This window comes from Salarias fasciatus, chromosome 10 (genome assembly GCF_902148845.1).
Source record: "Salarias fasciatus chromosome 10, fSalaFa1.1, whole genome shotgun sequence".
Classification (NCBI taxonomy): Eukaryota; Metazoa; Chordata; class Actinopteri; order Blenniiformes; family Blenniidae; genus Salarias; species Salarias fasciatus.
In genome coordinates this window covers 24,121,408-24,141,874 of record NC_043754.1, presented here as the reverse complement: position 1 = coordinate 24,141,874, position 20,467 = coordinate 24,121,408, and the positions used below count along the sequence as shown (strand labels likewise).

General features: G+C 44.2%; 1 protein-coding gene and 1 long non-coding RNA gene across 2 annotated transcripts in view; one reads left to right on the top strand and one right to left on the bottom strand.

Moving 5' to 3' along the window:
- Positions 1–20,467, bottom strand: part of rtn4rl1a (reticulon 4 receptor-like 1a) — a 93,653-nt gene that overhangs the window by 61,145 nt on the left and 12,041 nt on the right. The gene's annotated exons all lie outside the window — the stretch shown is intronic.
- Positions 3,673–12,782, top strand: LOC115396088 (uncharacterized). Its single transcript, XR_003932350.1, has 3 exons — positions 3,673–3,684; positions 3,854–3,855; positions 12,483–12,782. It is a non-coding gene; the product is annotated as an uncharacterized LOC115396088 (long non-coding RNA).

Here is a 20,467-nt window from a genome sequence, read left to right as displayed (position 1 = left end):
CGCTTGCAGCCGTCTTCCACTGGGACTGCAAGAGCCACCCAGTGTCTCTGAAAAGGGCTGATTATTCCAATTATGCCCGACGACGGCATTCGCTCGTTTTCTCAAACTGTCCAAGGAGAGGCGGAGCGGAAAGCGTGCGGCGAGATATTTTCTAATCCACGCAATCTTGTGGACTGAGGCTGGCATCTCGGCAGTGACACAGGGGTTTTTAGGGCTAAACGCAGTGTCAGCACGGCTTTTGTGGAGTTCACTTCGATATTGTCCCGGCCATTAATCATAGATATCTCATATCGCCTCACAGTGAGAAAACGCAGGCTACGTTCCGGGTGTTCTTGATGAAGTTTGAATGTTCTCACGGTGCTCTGGTGTGCTATAAAAATCCTAACGCACGATGTGTTGAAAGCCTACTCAAAGTCAGCGGTGGGCAGTTATTGCTTCCAAAGGAGCCACATAAAAGCTGCGACTGCTGTGGAGGGACGGACCGTAAATTGACTTTGGATCTCATGATAAAATGTGTTTGTTACAATATTTTAATGAGTGACTGTTCCTGCCTTGTATTGGTCTTACATTTCAGTTCTTGGACATTTCTTTTCTCCACAGCTTTACCTTTGATTTCAGGTAATTACTTGCTCTGCCAGAAGCCCAAACTTTATCTAGCGGACTCCTTCATAAAAAAATCAAAGTGAGGATGTTAAACAATTTAGCTGAGCGGCCACATACAGCCCGACTTCACCTTCAGTGGGCCGAACTGGTGAAAAAAGTGCAATAGAAACTTTACATTTAAACTTTAAAGCTTTTCTTCGGTGTGGCGCAGTGCATATGTGATGAAAGTCTATTTTTGCAAAAATGAAACAATTGCTACCAAAAATGATGACAATTTCAACACAAAGCCATTTCTAACACCACCCTCTGCTGCAAAACACAATGAAATGTCAAAGAAATGTCAAGCATGTAAACAAACAGAGTGCTGCAGTGTGTGGTGAAAAACTGTATGATCTTCCCATCAACACCTGACCAGGGATACAGACTCTACCGCACTTATCTGGCACAAAAACACACAGTGAAACACCGAAGACAGGCCAAGACATTCACCATTACAAGTGAGCCGTCGTGAAAAATGGCACTTACGCAGGAGTGAGCCGGGATTGGCTCCAGCTCCTTATGAGACCGACTTGATTAAAGTGGATTAAAAGACGGATGGATTTATGGATTGATGCATCACATGTAGGGATGAACATAATGGATCAGATTGAAAACGGATGTATTGTTATTGCCCATCTGTGTGTGCAGAGGGGCCGTATAATAAAAAATAGATTTTGTAAAATAGTGTTTCATGGTGCTTTTAAGTGGTCACATTATCCCTATGGTGCCTTTAACGTCATATTGATGCAAATAATGCAAGCATAATTCAGTAAAGCCATATTTTTTATGGTTTTCTACACAGCTGCACCGCAGACGAATATGGCTGTCTTCCCAACGGAGCCTTCAGGATTGATCCATCCCAGAAAGCCACTGGATCGTCCATGATGTAGAGAGGCTAACCATCAGGGTGTGCTTCAAAGTACAAAAAAAAAATCCATGTCCCCAGCACTGAAGTGACAAAGTTGATCGACTATTTTTCCTCCTGAGTGGCGGTACCTGAATAGAATTAATGCGAGACGAAGACTGCTGTGAATATCTCACATTTCATTTAGAATGTCCTGGTCCTACCGGAGTCCTGCTGTGCAGGTTTTGGATCAGGGGGATCCAGCATGTGGCCCGAGGGACAAAATAACAACAGATGACAACACTGCGTTTCTACTTATTCCAGTGTGTTCAGCGAGAGATGGCTGATGCAGCAGTGAAAGACACCGAGCGCACCGCTCATGACGTAGTGAGAGCGTTAAATTCATACAGAGATCATCAGTTTCTTCAAAAAACTTAGGCTAAAGGATGCAAACAGGACAAGTTATGAGGAGCAACGAGGTTTTGCCTGCATCAGCCTGTTGAGGTACACTGTGGTCTGGTCAAGCCAGTCGGACTTGAATTGGACAGCGTTTGACTTTATGAACTAAAATGAGTTTGACATGATTATTTTAGACCATTCTTCTTCCAACATGCCTAAGATAAATAAATTATTTTAAAGCCTGAAAATACTATTTTACCAAAAACCATGAATTCCCAGTATTTGCAGTTGAGTGTCTTGCAGGCAGACTATCACAGTTTGTGTTTCGGACAGCCAGAAATAACTTGATCGGCACTGTGTGCTGCAGCAAGAGCAACAAGCTAGCCTCATGCTTTCAACTGCCACGAGGAGTTTGGTGCTACTGAAGCGAGGGAGGTGCCGGAGCACATGGAGCCCAGTGACCCGAGAGTCTTCCAGGCTGACACAGAGGTAAGTACTGGAAGAAAGTGGAGGGCAAAAAAGGCGGCGGGCCAGGCAGGATGTCGGCACTCTCACAAAGCATTGGTGAGATTTGTGGCCGTTAGCCAGGCAGGCTTAGGCATCTTTCCAACGCACCACAACCACAGAGCCAAGGGCAAGAACAGGCGGGACCTGGCCCGGGAGGAAGTGAGAGCCAGAGGTGGGCGCTTGTGTGCAGCCCTGATAGTGAGATGGGAGCAGCAGGGTTCCTCAAACAGATGGGAACAAGGAAAAGGCACTTCACGTTCTCCTGGTTGAGGGTTAAATTTCCCTTCTGGTCACTGTATGATGATCTGCCTATCCCTTCTAATCTTTTATACGTAGTGGGGCAAAGTTGAAACATAAATGTACCCTTTGCGGCAAAGAACAATGGAGTATATCCCCAGCAGCTGTCATCAAACACAAGCTGGTTGTTGCCAACATGACTGCTACAGGATAACGGGAATCACAGAGTTCATCTGCAGAGCCAGAAACAAAGAGTTCCAGACACAAGAGACGGGTGGTGATAATCCAAGAAGCAGTCAGCTCAGCCGGGCCTCCCCAGACACGAATGGTAAAGCTACATTACCAGAAGACATACGGGGAAAAGCATTCTCAAGCTGGGCTGTGAAGCATCTAAATTTATGGTCAATCTGGGTTTTGTGATGCCTTGGGAGAAGGATGTAGAGGAAGCCAGTGGGAATAAGGACAGGGAATGTATAAGGGGTTATTGTGGGGGTGACAGGCACGATGCATTTGTATCCTCCAGGGCATCGCAGAGGCACTAAAAGACAAGTCATCAGAGGAGGTTTGGGAGGCAATCCGGAAACCTTTCACATGGCTGTGGATGTGCATCAAGAGGGACAGACTACTGCTCAATGCCTTTTGGATGTAGATCACTCCTCCTCGGGTTTCCGGGGCATCAGAGGGTCAGAGCCATGAAACACCCAATCATCCCAAACCACTGATGTTGTGTAGATGTGTGTATTGGATACATCTTAATTTGTTCAAATCGCGCTCCACTCCAGCTTTGCTCTTGATGGACCGACAAAGTCGTTCAGTAGCTGCAGCTTCACAACTTCAAGTCAGGGTATTTAGTATTCATAAGCCGCTTAGAAACAAGTGAAAAGACTTTGTAGCAACAGCAATTCATGTGTCACTTGAACAAGAGGAGTCAAAACAATTAAACAATATCTTATGAAACATTTGAAAGCATGTCGTACGTCAACACATTGTTCATCATTTGATTAGCTTTCCCACACTGTTAAACACGCTACTTATTGTTCTCATCTATGGAATTAGTATTTATAGAGATCACTGAGATGTTCAGGTTGATTCATATTGCTTTTTCACTACCTTTTCTAACGGAACTCTTCCAAAGAAATACAATAAAGAGGTAGAGTTAAATATCCTAAGGACAGAATTGAATGGAGTCACTGTTCCTGAGTTACCTGCTAAAATTACATTAAGAAGTCAAACTACCTTATTAAGTCTTTATATGCGAGTACACAGTTGTGTGAGCAAACTTTCCAACCCAGAGAGCTTCTAGCCCTACTATACATCGACTTCTACTTGCTTTCAAATGGTTATTTTGAGGTTTGCTTCCCATTAAGTAGGTAGACTTTCCATATTCATGCACACTCATAGCTTAAATAATTGGAAAATGTCTTAGTCCCATTGCAGCATGGCTGTCAGGGATGCTGTGTGAAAACATCAAAGCCACCGCAGCCCCATTTTCTTTTTTACACCTCATCAATTCTGCTCCAAATTCCTCTTTTCTCTTTTTCTTTTGCAGTGGTTTTTAATTCACCGTCTACTTAGCCTCTGTGACAGAGATAACCAGACTTGGAATTTGATCTGTCTGCACACAGTGCAAGTATAATGTACACAATGGAGGAAAAAAATAAGATAGCACTTAAAGTCATTATGTTTTCATTATTGCATTTTGGAAATGCTTAAAGAGCATACTTAAAGAAATATGTTCAATTGTGAATTTCATACATTTATTTATTTTTTATTTGTTTGAGGTGCAAAATAAATGAGATCTATGCAACTTTTCAACCTACAGATAAAGTAAAAGTAATCATTTTGAATCGAGCTGTGTCGACCAGTATACTGTGATCAAGTGGTGGATCGCGGCCTAAAGGTGGGCGACTGGCTCTTTTTCCGTCGGCCGTAAATGTTGTGCAAAAGATAATCTGTGGGGATAAAAACACTGTAGCCTCCTTTATTTACACTCAGTAATAATACTTGGCAATACTTTGCTTTGCAATGTGTCATAAGTTCGCTTCACGCCGCGGAAGACGAACAAGCCTTGTTTAGATATGCTAATGGAGCGGGGTGAAACACAGGTACCATGCAGAGAAATGGATTTTTATTATACTGAAGGACAATGGAGGATGAAAACGGTGTGTTTTGTGCAGCAGGGTGTGAAAGGAGGCAGACATCAAAACCGAAGCAGCATTTGGACCGACATTCTGAAACAGCAATCACTTTAATTCATATTAAAGCATGAAAACATGGTTGGATTGCCTCAGTTTGACAGCTTATTGTACGTAGATGCATATATTGTTCATAGTATTTCCCTCCTTAATCCTAATTGTCTTGTCATATCGTCATTAAGCTCCTTTTTTTTTTTCGAGCTCAGCTTAAGGCATGAGATGAAAGAACCCGGGTTAAAGTGTGTTGTTGCAAATGTGAGTCTGGATTAGTGACCTTATTTACCCCCTGTAACTCCTTCTTGTGATCACTATGTATGCGCAACCCTTGTGAAAATCAGTAGGCGTAAAAGTCGAGCCACAGCTTAACAGCAATATTTTTCTGATGCTTACATTATCAGCGGAACTCGCCGTCGGTGAAGCTCTTGGTTGAACATGTTTTTTGTGGGTGGATGTGGCTCAGGCGGTCGAGTACGTCCTCTTCGCAGCTCAAGTTGGTGATTTGATTCCCCATTTCTGCCTCCCTGTGTGTCCAGGTGTCCTTGGGCAAGGCACTAAATCCCCACGTTGCTCCCATGAATTTATCCAACTGTGTTCTGCGGCGGTTTCGAGTCGATTCCATATGTTTAAATCAGAAGGTATGGCACATCTTCAGCAGGTCACCAGTCAACCACAGACCAAAAACAGATCTCACACACACACTCACACACACGATAGCCCTTGTAATAACTTAAGTACCTCATAACTATTGTTCCACAACAAAATAATAGATAGCGGTGCGGAGGTTTAACTTCGGTCTCACACTTTGACTCATGTTGCTGATTAATCTCCAGCTCTTGCATGTCACTTTTCCCGCCCTGCGCCGGGGGACGGGGGTGTCGCAGTCTGCTCATCTAACATCAGAGAAAGATGACATTTCGGACTCCATTTCTATTCAAGAGCCGCGCTCCGTTCAAACTCGTAAACTTTCTGTTCAAACTCACCAAATTTCTTCACGCTGCCTGTTTATCATTGCATTCAGATCAAGTGTTAAAATCACACTTGTTTGAGGTCAGTGGTTCCTGAGAAGTCCTGTTGCCTCACAGAGAGACCGAGGTTGGAGTCTTTTCATGTGGAGTGTGCACGTTCTGGCTCGGAAGTTGTCAACAATGTCCAGGCCAGATGCTTTCGGTGCAGATTTTGCATGTTCTCCCTTTGTTTGGCATGGAGTGCACAAATTGCTGAGACTTCAGCACCGTAAGACCTGTGACGTAGAGTCCAACCATTCAGTTATTGCAGAACCTCTAATTATTAAATTCATATATGCAACATGCAATAACATAATTCAGAAGTTTTTTTTTTTTCTTTTTTAATCCCTATGACTTCTCCACTGACTCTAAAAGGTTGAGTTTGGTCAAGTCTACACGGATGGCCCTGCACTTGTAAGTGAGCCCATGAACTCTGCATTTCTTTGATGTTCTCCTTTTCGCCGTCTTTGCAGAAACTAGCCTTCAATCTGACTTCAATCCCCACTGTACTCGAAGCTAAGCGTTAGCTCCCTCTTGATCCTCCTTCTCACGGTAGCATCGCCCTGTCCTGCCCAAACAAGCTCCTAATGAGGCCAAACCTCCGCTCTCGCGCTGAGACACGGGTGCTCGCGTCCACGTGCAGTTCCACTCGTCTACGCTCTCTTCTTGGCGCAGTGTTTGCACGCTCTCATGGCCCAAGATCTTCCCTCCATCTGTCATTCTTCTACTCTTCTCACGTTTTCTGTCTCTGTCTCCGGCTCCCTCCATTTCCACTCTTTTCTCGGAGGAGACCTGCATGAACGTGCCTGTGGGCTTAAAGCCTGTGGAAAGTGGGACAACGCATATCACAGGCATAGGTGACACAGATAGCCTGAACCCCGTGACACAGTGTAAAGAACCTGTGCCCTGGAACTACGGTTGGTTTTAATTCCTTTCTCTGAGGTATTTTCAGGCGGTCTGCGCTGCCCGACCGGGGAGCAGCAGATGTTATGGAGTTAAGCTGTAATCGTTCTGCTTTAGCTGTAGGCGACAGCTGTGCTTATATATTCTAAAACAGCAGCCACCCCTTCACTGTACCACCTCCCCTCCTGCTGGAAGAGTGATGCTCATTGGGCTGAGCTTATATCACCGCAAAAATCCACTCTCTGCTCCAATACACTGCTGACTTTAAACTTGTTCATTTACATCGATCTCTTTCTGTTTGCTTGATAGGTCGCTTCCTTTTCATCCATTCACATCAGTCTTTTTCCATTTCGTCTTTGTTAAACATCATCAATCTGACTTCATGCAGAGTCCCTGTGCAGCTTCCTTTCCATATTTCAGTCTTGTGCTTCAATTTCTCATCCTTATCCAGAGTCCTGTTTCCGTTTCTTAATTGGTCCGCCCATAATGCATTACGCCAGTCCGCAGGCAGGCTCAGTGCCTCTTCAGCCTCCTTGCAGATGAAGGAGAATTGACTGGTTTCTCCCAGATACCATGGTGACAGAGTCAATGAACATACTCCGTGGAGTGAACTTCATTCAGTAGCCAGGGCTCTTTTGTGTGTCTGCATGAGTGTCTGACTCAGAGGGAGTTTGAGAGGCTAAAAATAAGGCGGCACTTTTTTGGGATGCTGCCCGATCTATATTAGAAAACACGCACGGCGAGCCACTCTTCTGAGAATACTTGGGCACGTGTGTTATTTAGCGACATAATGCTCTTCACGCCTTGCAAACAGCACCGCGGTCGTCTACGTCCACATCCACGCAGCTCAAGGAACCAAAGGTGAGAGTGTGTGAGAGCACGTGGGTCGTCAGATGTCAGGAGGACACTCGACCCGCTGCGAGGCCGCGCTCACCGTCGTCTCTGGGGTGATCAAACGAGCTCCTGAACCAATCGGGAAATTAATCAGAACCCTCCTTCAACTCCCATCTCGTTTAAATCCAGCTTTGTAATTACGTCTCTTCCCAGCTTTCCAGTTTTATGACGCTATAGGCAATTTAGGTTTATTGTATTTCAGCATCCTTTGTGTTAAATTTAATTGTTACACCAGCTAAAGGCGCAGGTGAAAACGTTGCTATAAAATTAAAATCATATTGGTATTTTGGGGGGGATTCATGAATAAAATATGTACTTGAATTATCCTCTCTATAAATGGCAGAGTTTTCACAGCGTGCAGCGTTTCGGACAGCGTGGAGCTCGTTTCCCACATCAGCTGTATTATTTTAGGGAGACTTGCAGAAATCTCTGGGTTCAGGCCTGGTGGGCTGAAGTCCAACGTTTAACGAGGAAACACACAGTTTGTGAACTGAGGCTGCATTACGCCACATCACAGTCTGTTTACTTGTAGCGATATTAAGGCAGGAATTAATATCCTGACTCCTCTGCCACAGTTTTTTTTTTTTTTCTTTTTCGGTAGGATTTAGGTCACAAATGGGGGTTTTAGTAGGAAGTAGTTGCCCTTTGATTTATTTACTTGACATTGTCGGGTGGAGAAACATTTTCCCGGGTGTTAGCTGCTCTGGAAATACTGCAGGATGCATTTTTTTTTATTTCTTTATTTCCTCCATTTATGCTTGGGTGTTTGTTTGCGGGCATTACTGATGGTGAAGCTGCATCATCAATGCCCGCCTTAAACTAATTATGTGAAGAAATCTGCAGACATCTGCCACTGATGCAGGATTTATTAAAGAACCTGAAAGGTGCAGAGCTACTCTGAGAGGACACAAAGCCACGGTGTGTTGATAACTTCAATTATTACACTGTGAGTGTATTGCTGCTCCGCGGGATTGTCTATCAGGAAATCCATTCTCCCAGGAACTCATCACCTTGTCTCTTTGCATTTTGTTAAGTCAGCATGAACATTTCTCCCACAAGTGTGGGCAGAAGCAGTGAATAATCTGTACACATTTAAAGAAAATGTGATCCTGACATTAACGTAATAAAAGCTATCTGTGTCATGTTTCCCCCGCTGGCAACTTTAGCATTGAAAGCATGAAGTATGCATGATTTCAAAAGAAACACGCTTCAGATGGATGTAGATTGATGACGGTTGGACCACGACGGCAACATCTGATCAGTTTTTGACTTAATCGCTTGCAAAATTTGTGAGAAGCTCCCAATATATTACGTAAAAATGGAAAAAACGAGGCATTTTGCAGCTATAGCTGTTAGAGATGATGGAGATGTTGTTTCCATGAATGCCAGAGTTCTGAGTCTTCCCTTGTTGGCTGTTGTGTATCACGGGACACTGAGATTCATTTTAACTTTGGATCTTTAACTCACCGCTGCGCACTCAGTTCAAAGTCTGATTTATTGGTCCACGTTTCCATCTGCAAAAAACATTTTTGTTGTCACTCCATCCTATTCATCCTCTCAAACAACTGGAACTGAACTAGGAATGAAAATTTGAAGGACCTAACTCATAGAATGATATCAGATCAACTTGAGAAAAATAAAAATTCTCCATCTATTTAAAGAAAGCACTTTAGGAATCATTGGAGTTTTGTTTTTCACATTTCACATCACACGGTCTATTGTTGCCTCTGTAAACGTGCTTTAAACAATCAAGTTTTAATGTTCAAAACTCTTTGTTTTTCAGTCTTTAATTGCGAGTTACTGGGATCACGCGGCTGTCGCAGCTCAGCTTCTATCAGAAAAGACAGCTTTGATTGCAATGAGAAATACCTGGTTATATGAAATATATTAAGACAGAAAGTGTTTCCGGCAGACTTCACGATGTCGGTGAACTCCCCAAATTTAATCCTGAGGAACTTTCTTACTGTTTCTCATAAAGACATGGAAGTCCTGCCCTGGAGAACAGGTGTGGGACAGCATGCTCACTCAATTAAACCCTCTCTATTCAAACATCTGGATATTGTCACCAATTAACCACAAGCGTGTGAGAGGGAAACTGGAACACCCAGAGAACCGGATGAACCCCGCGCACGTACATGGAGGAGACCGCGGCTCATTAGGACTCTCACAGTGAGAAGATGTGAGAGAAAACAGATTTTCAGGGGCGTTGCACTAATGCTAAGCGTTTGCATGTAATGACCAGTCTCGGGAGGACGGGCTACTGTCGGCGCTGCGTCTGTGTGCGGCGGAGTTGTGTGTGCCTGTGCGAGCGCTCACACATCGTTGTGGATTTTGAACACATGTGGATATCAGTGGCTCATTTGGAAATAAACTGATGCTCACAGTCAGATAAGAAGCTTATCGTGTAGTGAAACCATCTCATAATTAAAACAGGATATGAATAATCTCCAGCGAACATGTTTCATTAATGCAATGTATCTGCTGTGTTTACTCCAACGCGGACATGTAATGATGCCAACATCATGTTGCAATAGTATATCTGAGGCTATAAAACAGCCTCCTGAGCACACAGGCTGATAAACCATTCACGTAACACTAACTGGGCGGTACGTTTGCCAAGGGCGCTGCCACCGGAGTGACAGATTTGATATCCAGGAAAGGAGAAACAACTTGCAACACAACTTTGTCCCAGACCGAATTGAAGAATTGATTTTTTCCCCCCTCTCTTTTCCCCCCACAGAGAAGCATTCAATTAAAAATGGAGGCCTGAGTGGACGGCGGCAGCAGTGCATGAATCAGCGGGTACAAAGCAGGATTGATCAACAATAAGCTGCCAGGATGATAAAATATACGTTAAAGTAAAGAAAGGTAAGGTCTGCAAAAAAAGGAAGAAAAAAACAACAACCCTACACACAAACAGACACACACACACACACACACACACACCATAGGAAGTGATGAGGCAGCTCTGCTTTTGAACTGAAGCTGCCCATCTTTGGTCAACCCATAAAATTCCCCTCAGAATCCTGGATCTGAACCGTAACATTTCTTGTGATAAAGGGAATATACGGCAGCCCCCCCTCCCTCCTGTCTCTCTCCTGTCTTCCTCCGTCCCTCCCTCCTCTCTCCCTCGCTCCCTCTCTCTCTCTCTCTCTCTCCAGGTGATTGCTGTGGACGGTCTCCGGTCTTTGATCTGAGCCGAGCGGGGGCTTAGCTCTGCTCCGACCGGGCCGACTGACTCTGATTCCCGGCGGTATTACCAGGCTAACCCTTTAAGGCAGTCGGGGCTCCGTCCTCTCCGGACCACAGGGGGGCTGCGGGGTTAACACGGAGGGGTTGGATTCAGAAACGGAAACCGGGGTTCAGCAGTTCGAGCGAGGTGCTGAAAACGTGCACCAGCGTGGAAGATATGAGCAGCGTTCACATCTCATCCCATCTGTGTCGTTTTTCTCTGTCGTTATCAAAATATCAAGCAAGCATCCAAACGACAGGCGGCGGTGGGAGGAGGATTGAAGAAGTGGATTACATGTTATTACCCTCTTTTCTGGTGACATCGCAAGGTGATTAAGGAGGAATTAAGTCCATCCATCTCTGACTCCTTTGCTTTATACTTTGTTTACCTCAAACCCAACCTCTACCCTCTCCACGGAAGCAGGGCTCATCTATTAGACACGCTGATGAAATACACATGAAACCTAATCACTCATTACTCGGGGTGATCCAGACAAAAACACACGCCATCTTTAGAAGCAGACTCCACTCCCACACGCGGCACGACCGGCAGCACACACGCAAGTAGCGGCTACACGGAAAACCTCTTCCGTGATCGCGTCTGGGGAGACGCTCGTGAAATGGCATTTGGAGAAGATGCAGCTGTCTGGAGCCGCCGCCGCGCCGGGCGTGCGCGCTCCCTCAGACGAGCAGAGGAGGCAGATGGGAAGAGACAGGGCAGGTAGGAGCAGGGAGAGGGAGACGCAGACCAGAACACATCCTGAGCGCTCGACGGGCAAACTGGCACTCTGCGTCACTGTCACATCCATAAGGATGTTATTATTTTTTTTTATATTTGTGACTGAATGCAAACATCTGTTATCTAGATAGTTTTTTATTGCTGTTATTTCATTACTTTTTGTTTTCCTCTTTGCATAAAACCCCTTTTTTGCTCATTACGTTTATATTAGATAATAAAAATATATTAGTTCTGTGTTTTCCCAGATTAAAATAATTGCACCTTGTTAATTTTGATCCACATTATTATTGAAAACAACAACAGCAACAAAAAAAAAACAACCATTATTTGTTTTTGCAGCCCACATGGCCAACCATCTATTTTTTTAAATCACTTGGGGTTACAGGGCAGCTCGTGCACACACACACACACACACACACACACACACACACACACACACACACACACATCGATGTAATGTAGAGACATCAATATGCTTTAAAACAGGAATATCAAACAAAAGAGCAATGGTCCAAATTTTTGGGGGGAACTTTTCATTATATTTTGCACCAGAAGGCATCATTAAATTTGGCTTTATGTTTAAATTCTAGTCATTTTCTGAAGTTTTAGCTTTGGTGTTTGTTTCACCACTCTGCGCCACAAGCAGAGAAAAAGTTTAAAGTTCACATTTACATGTTATTATTGCGCTATTTAACCGTTTCGATGTGAAAATGCATGTTATTGGACAGTGGGAAACCTACTCATGCACAGGAAGGACAAACAAAAGCCTTCATAACTCAAAATCAACCTGGAGATATTCTCACTGCGAGACGAGAGAGCGGACCCATACACGCAGCCAGCCACGCTAACCCTTCTCTTAAAATAAATCACACAGCTCCACAGCAAAGTCTGGATGCTGTCCATCTACATTAACTCTTCCAAGGTCTGAGTTAATGACTGGTAGTGTTGCGGATTCTGTTCAGTGCAAACCGAGACTTTCCCAGGAGTGCATATGCTCGGATGAATTATTGCTCGCTGATTGGGTTAAGCAAAGGACTCACTTTAACTGATGGGACATACTTATCCTGGCAATAAAAAAATTATTTATGTGAGCAGCCATGTTTAATATTCATGTATCAGCGACTCTTCACCGGGAGCAGATTCATCGCCAGGCGCCGTGAAGATAAACCATAACCTGTCTTTACAATACAGACTGATGCACTCGTCTCGGTCGCCCTAAATCTCGAGCAGCGCAGCACAAATCTGCCCCGGGGACGGACGATTTGCTCTGAGAGTCATTGCCTAAGATGGTGCTGGTCACACACATTCAGAGGAAGAGAAAAGGCATTAGAGGAATGCGACTGATGGATATTTTGGATACAATCATGAAACATTCAGCACATCCAGAGGAGACTGCTGCATTTGGAAATAACCCGCATTTTGAAGTAATGTTTAAGAATACTTTGTTTGTCTCTCATACACCTGAGGTACAACATTTATTTAGCGACTTTCTGGAAACAACAGCGCCCCTAGTGGCCCTACAGGAAAACGACAATTTTTCAAAATGATGTCGAGTAAATATGAAACTTTACTGAAAGGGGAAAAAAATGACACATCTTCCCTTTAAAATAATGTATTTTCACCTAACTTGCATTTCAAAGAAAAAAATGAGTAATTTCTGCTGATGTGCATCAAACACTGGTTGAAAGTGATGTAAAACCACCTTTAAACATTAATTATATCTAATTAGAAAATACTTGCTACAACCAAAGACATACTTAATGTTTTATCAGGAAGGACTATACACTTCTTAGTGCACTCGTTTAATAAATTATAAGAGGCGTTATTAAATTAAAGCGTGTATTGCTTTTTCACAGGCCTGTTTGCGTCTATGTAATGAACGATAAGACAAAAGTGCACTTCAGCGATGCTTGTTTTTCTATTAAAGGTCACAGCAGATTCATCCTCAGTTTAATGTTTGCTGGCACTCGCTGCAGTCGAAGCGGCCGAATGTCGGCTGCAGTCAGACCTCCAGAACGGGTGTTTGTATCGAAGCGGGTGCTGAAACTCTGTCAGAAGTGGCTAAATATAGCATGCTGCATTTTTATTTTTTTTTTGCAGGTTGCATGCCGCTGTTGGTATTACAAGACTGATTGCGGCGGTATCGATCGAACCAGCTGAGGAATCGACCTAAAGCATGTTTGACATCATCCTCTCCTCCTGGCTGGTCTATCTCTTTCACACTATGCCCTGCATGCTTTTCATCATTCTACAGTGAGGGCCATTTTCGTTCACCTCGGCTCTCCGTTCCCCCGTAAAGCTCCCTCTCCCTATCTCTCACATCTGCTCTGCTCGTGCTATCACTCTCACCTTCGTCACTCTCCTCACATCGCTCACCTTCCACCCTGTCTTCATTTGTCTCCACTTCTCTCCAGTTCATCTTCTTCTAGTCTCTTGTACCTCTCTGCTTCCCTCCTCTGCTGCGTCTCCCCCTACTTAAATCCGTCACTTTTATCCCTCCTCTGCTTTCACCCACCTCCCCACTTTCTGCCCTTTTAGCTCTTCTCCTCACTCCTCACCTTCATCCCTCCTCCCTCCGGCCCTGCGCCCCTCCCAGGGTGATTAAGTGATGGTTGGGCTGGCACAGCTGGTGTGGTTGGGCAGGCAGCCCATCTTCATGACAGCTGTGCTGCAGTGTGTTTCCCACATCTTTAGTGGGGCAGTAGCACTGTAGTGATCGTAACAACAACGCGGGTCACGCCGGCTTTTTGGGACTCACTGTATTATTATTAGCTAGACATCTGTTATGCTGCGACAGTCTTACAGGTCATTCTATCAGTGAATAACAGGTGCAGGCTGAGGTGTGAAAATAGGGTCCTGTGTGAAGATCACGAGTGTGTGGGTGCCTCCGCCTCTGTTTCTTCTATTTCCTCCCTCCGCCCGGTGTGGGAGCTCATGCTTCGCGCACCTTTTCATGAACTCGCATCTGGAAAAGCACAACAGGCTGCTGTTGTCTGTGGTAACTTCTCACCGTCTGCTAACGCAACCCTTCACAACATCTGAACGCACCACACGAGCTGCGTTGGGTTCAGTAGGTAAGTTTTACTCTCTGTCAGGATGTTGCAGGCAAACAAAAACACAAAAAACATGCAAAAGGGCAAAAACCTGAGGACAAATGCAAATGTCAGCACAGGAGCTAAACGCCTCTGATCTGGTTCCGCCTGCATAATATCAGTTTGTTGTTTCTTTGTCTTCTTTTCTCTACACTGTCAGCTACAGTGATGTGAAAAGTGTTTGCCCCGTCCTGATTTCTTAAACCTCAATGTTTCAGGCCGTCAAACCGATTTAAATACAAGACAAAGACACAAGTATACAACTTAACTGTGGTTTATCACAGCTGAGTTCAGTTTCTATAGCCGCACCCTGATTACCGCCTCCACCGCTTCTCAATCAGGAAACAACTTCAAGAGGAGCTCCCCGACACAGTGAAGTCGACCGATTCTCAAAAGCTAGACGTCTTAGCCGAGATCCAGAGAAATTCAGGAACAACTGAGAAAGAAAGTAACTGAGATCCATCAGTCTGGAAAAGGTTATGAAGCTCTGGGACTCCAGTCATTATCCACAAAGGGTGATGACAGGGAAGAGCGGTGAACCGCATTGTGAACAACAAAGGTAAGGGGACCAAAATTCCTCCACTGCCCTGTAAAAAGACTCATTAAACGTTTTCCCAAACGCTTGACTGCAGTTGTTGCTGCTGAGGGTGGCCCAATAAGTTATTAGGTTTACGGGTCAATCGTGAAGGTTTGGAGAGTTTTTCCTCTGCATTTTGTGTTTAGTTATGTTGTCTTTGTCTTATGCTTAAATTCAAACATGCAAAGAAAAAATTAAGAAATCAGGAAAAGGGCAAACACTTTTTCATTTTCATTATTCCTTCTATCCGTCTTCTTTCCTGCAGCCGATCTCAGCTCACAGTGAAGGGAACGTCCAGGCGACCCCTGACAGGCCCAGTACAAAGACACACAATCATACATGCGCTTTCCATCCATTCATCAGATACATGGCTTTATTAAAAAAGAAAATGCAGGAGAACATGCTGTAATATCACATTATGGTTTGTATAGAACAAGGTTATGCAACCTCTGTGACACAGAGAACCGTTTATGTCACTTTCCACCGTGAAAATTAAAATAACAGCTTATAAAAATGTAGAGTTTGGTTAGCTTATGTACAAAAACGGTGCTAGTAAGAGCAGTCAGAATGTTAAACCTGGCATTTGGTGTTTAGCTGTTTTAATAGCAGTTTAATCTGTTTTTAGAAGCAGTTTTTCAAGCAGAATGTTCAATATTTTCCACAGTTTGACTCTTTTAAGGCATTTTGCATGTTTCTAGTCTTTTCTTTTTTAATCAAGCTGTTTCAGAGACTGAATTTTAGGTTTTGTTGGTTGATTTTAGCCATTTCCAGTGTTTTTTTTTTTCTTTACACATTTTATGTGTTTTTGCTATTTTTGCTGTTTTTTGCTGTTTGCTGTGAGGCACGCACCAGTGTGGGGCACCATGTTGTAAGCGGCACTACATAAAAAAAGAAAACTAAAAAGTGGAATTTAAAGAAGAATTCTTGAAGGCCTGAAAATGAATCTGACAACTTCAAACAGACCAAAAAAAGTGCCAAAAGTGCTGGTTAGGTGCCGACACAGGCACGTGAAATTATTCATAACATGGCAGGACTGAGAAAACGGAATCAAAACCAAAAAGAAAGTGGGCACGGAAAAACATCCAACTGCAAACACACGAGGAGGCACGGCGCGCTGAAGGCCGGTTACCTGCGGCTGGCCCCGGTTCACGGAGAGGTAACACGTTCCAGGTGATTAGCCGGGCCGACTCAGGAGCGAGCGGAAACAACCGAGCTCAGCATCTTTTTCATGGCAGTAATTAAATCTGCGCGAAAACGACGGCGATACGACTCCGTTACGAGCCTGGTGAGCGGCGCTAAACTCACTATTAGTCACAAGCTGTTGTCTGCTTGGCGGGAGTTTTTCCTCCTCTCCTCGCACTTGTGCGTCGTGGGTTTTAGGTCATGTTGACAGCTTAAGAAGATTAATGCGGTATTGGTTAAAGGGGGAGAGGGAGTTCAGAGGGTGCGCCGCGCCGCGCGGCGCTCACCCTTCCTGCGACGCTCCGCTCGGCTGTGAAGCGAGCACGCGTCCGCCTCTGTGTTGTAGCAATCATCCTCTAACAGACCCTAACCCTCAACATTAGCCGTGCCGACGCCCACGGCGGCAGATGCTCCAGGGACAGGCTTTCCATAAACACCACTTACACGGGACAGCAGCGCACCCACAAAGCAGCTCCGTCAACAAAGGCTATGCCGTCCCGACACTTTTATTTAAAGCTCACTGTATTTAATGTCGTCCGTCTCGGCGCATAAAGCGTCTCCGGGTGAAGATCCGGGTTCGTTCTTGCGATATCAACCTGCAATAATCTGCCCATAATTCAAAAGTAAATGCACAGCGCCGCTGTGAACATGCTGTAAGTGAGATGTTTCATTTCCAGCTACAATTCTCCATTTAAATGATTACTAACATAAAAAAAGAAGGGAAAAATCAAAGCTCAGCGCATAAAAGGGAAAATTCACTATGGATTATTACAGCCACTACCTTGAGCCCATCATGCACAAATCATTTCTAATTTGCTGAACATGGAGCCGCCAGCAGCAGAGTAGATTTAGTATTTTGAGTTTAATCCATTGAAACACATTTTCCCTATTTTAATCACGCCATCAACAAATACAATACACTGAGGATTTCACTCTATGGGCTCAATTTATTAGAATCCTGCACAAAACACACTAAATTTCAAGTTTCTGCAAAAAGATTGCACCTTCCACTGCCCTGTGGGAATTCAAATGACAGCTTTATGCACTCCAAGCTCTATTTGCACCAAAAAAGCATGTTGAGAAATCTTCTGTATTTATTTACATGCATTTACCATGGATCAAAGTGCAAAGAAATCAGAATTTGCTAAGGAAAAAATGCAATATTGGAGAACTATTATGAGAAAATATCTCAGAAAATAAAGTCTGCAAACTAAAGTGACAGCAAGCCGGGTGATGAAGCAGCAGCACATCAATCAAAAACAATACAATAGTAATTCAAATTGTGGATTGTCGATCTGGAACTCAGCCTAAAAAAAAAAACTTTTTCAGTGGTGTGTGTTATTTTGCACAATCCTCAGTGTATCCCGTTAGCGGAGCAGCTTCACTTGTTGAATATCCCACTTGCTTTAGTGAAACTTTAGTAGATCAGGTCCTGTGTGTTTTAATGAAAGTTACGAATAAACCTAAAAAAACAAATGTTTGAGTTTTACGTGTCAAAAAGAGCTGTAAAAGGCCAAACAGGGAAAAGCTTGCTGGGCTGGAAAAGAGCAAGTGTGTGACTCCTAATTCAGCATCATTAAAGTGACTGCAGGCTTGTGCAGCGATGTGTGTGAATATTAGTGTGAGTACTCATTTGTGACTCCTTCCATCTCTGTGGAAGTTTTCCTCTGATTACTTCTTTAGTTGTGTTCCAAAAAAAAAGAAAAACTCTCCGCACTCGCTCCAAATAAAAGGCCGTCCTGGGATTCATCCGTACAGTGTCCCCAGCTGAGCATCTGATTGTTATATAAGGCTAAGTGTGACACGCGCACACACACACTCTTGTGAATACACACGCACCGCGTCTCGGCGTTATAATGAGACGCAGACTGAAGACACAAACAAGCTGTGGCAGCAGACAAACAACACTTTCTCACACGTCCCTCATCTCCTGTTTTCTCACATCACTCCATCTTTATACTTCCGCTCATCACCCCGGCGCACGCGTCAAACACACTCCCACCAAATACACATTCAGCCATTTCATGCGTCAGTGTCTTTGTGTGGTCGGGCCAGAACTCTTATGCAGCAGCTTTGTCATGAAAACTCATTGTTGGCTTTTTTTGGTATTCTGTTGTCCTGAAGGCTATTTCAGGAGTTTAGTCAGAACTTTGATTCAAGCATCAGTGGAAACGGAACAGCATGAAGATCATTAAAGTAACTTTTGGAGAGCGGAGAGCGTGTGTGTGTGTGTGTGTGTGTGTGTGTGTGTGTGTGTGTGTGTGTGTGTGTTACTTGAGCAGGGACTTAAACCTGTTTACATACTGACATTGTGTTCCTCTAAAGAGAAAATCAAACCCTATTTTGAGTAAACACGCGTTTAATGGCTAATCTAAACTGAGGTCTCGTCATGTCAAACCTCATTTTGACGCCAAAACCGCGACCTAAATCCTAGAAGTGTTCCAGGCTCTTCATGAAGGGAAACGTAATGAATGTAACTAACTGAGGCAGCAGGAAGAAGACCAACAATAAAAGCAATGTAGAGGCCGCCATCCTCGTTAGAAGGGTTTTACACATCGAAGGAAATTGAACTTGTGTTGTTTTTGATTGAGCTTTATTGCACTGTAAAGAGGTTCATTGAGTCAACGCTGGAACAACAGCAGCGCTCTGATAGCAAGGCGGATCCAAAACGGCAGAAGAGCTCCAGTCATTAAACTGATAGAAGCACAATGCCGATGAACGAAGCAACTGGTTTAATAAACTGTACACACATCCAGTGGGTAACATAAGCACTGCAGACAAAATGCTGTAAGTGTCAGAAACTTTAGGAAGCCCTGACCCCATACCAGGGACTTTCTTTTTCAAGCCCTGGTTTCAGTGTGAGAAACACAGAAAGTTGTTGAGATGTTTTTCAGCACTTGGTGAAAGTTCCTGCAGCGGAAAAGCATCTTTAAGAGAAGAAAAACATACTTTATTGATTCCCCCCGTGGGGAAACTGCTTCTCTGCATTTAGCCCATCCTCTTCATAATTAACCTTAACTGCACATGCTTGGAGCAGCGGGCTGCCACAGAGCGGCGTCCGGGGGCCGTGACCTCCAAACCTCCAATCCCGAGTGCGCTTTCCAAAACCCGAGGCCAACAAATGAGCGGACACTGCTCCCCAGATAAGAGACGTACGGATACTGAACTGACGGGAACAGATACCGCGCTCGGCCCGAGCCAAAATGCCGAGGCGAGGACAGAACAGTTAGGGTAAGAGTAAGTGTTGGACCAGTAATGGTTATGGCTGGGTTGAGAAAAGGTCACCAGGAAGTGGTTGCAATCGATGCCGGCGTTCCCAGAAGGCTGAGAAACATTGAGCGCTGAGGAGTGCACAATGCAGACAGAAATCTGCGGCAATTTTTCCAGAGAATCAGGCAAAAATATCGAAATATCTTTATTTCGTTTAATCATAAAATGTTTATGGACCGATTAAGAAATTGCTTTTTGTAAAATTGTCCTTGTATGAGAAATAAAAAGAAACAAAGAAATTATGGGAAATGTTTTTATGCTACAAAACACCGACAACAGCTTCAAAAAACGTCCCTTTTCCCATTTGAAACAGAGAGAAGCAATTAGTAAATCAAACCGCTTTAGAGTGTTTTTAGATGGTGATCCTGCTGAAGCTGCTGAGGCGGTCTTAGTGCCGGTAGAGCCCCTGTAATGAGGGCGTTTCGTTGAAACAGCTCCCCCAATGTAAGCATCGGCACCAGTCACAGGCAGATGGGCTCGTTAATGCAGTGATATAGTTATGTAAGACCGCTAGAGCTGCCTCTGCTGTCTGTCTATACTGCAGCAGAGAGAGAGAGAGAGAGAGAGAGAGAGAGAGAGATAGACAGAGAGAGAGAGAGAGAGGTGGGAAATGTTGCAAAAAAAGGGGGTTCTGAGGAAGTCAGTGTGTGTCTGTATGAGTCTGATTATGTATGTGCAGGTGTGTGTGTGTGTGTGTGTGTGTGTGTGTGTGTGTGTGTGTGTGTGTGTGTGGGAGCTCTGCAGGACAGAT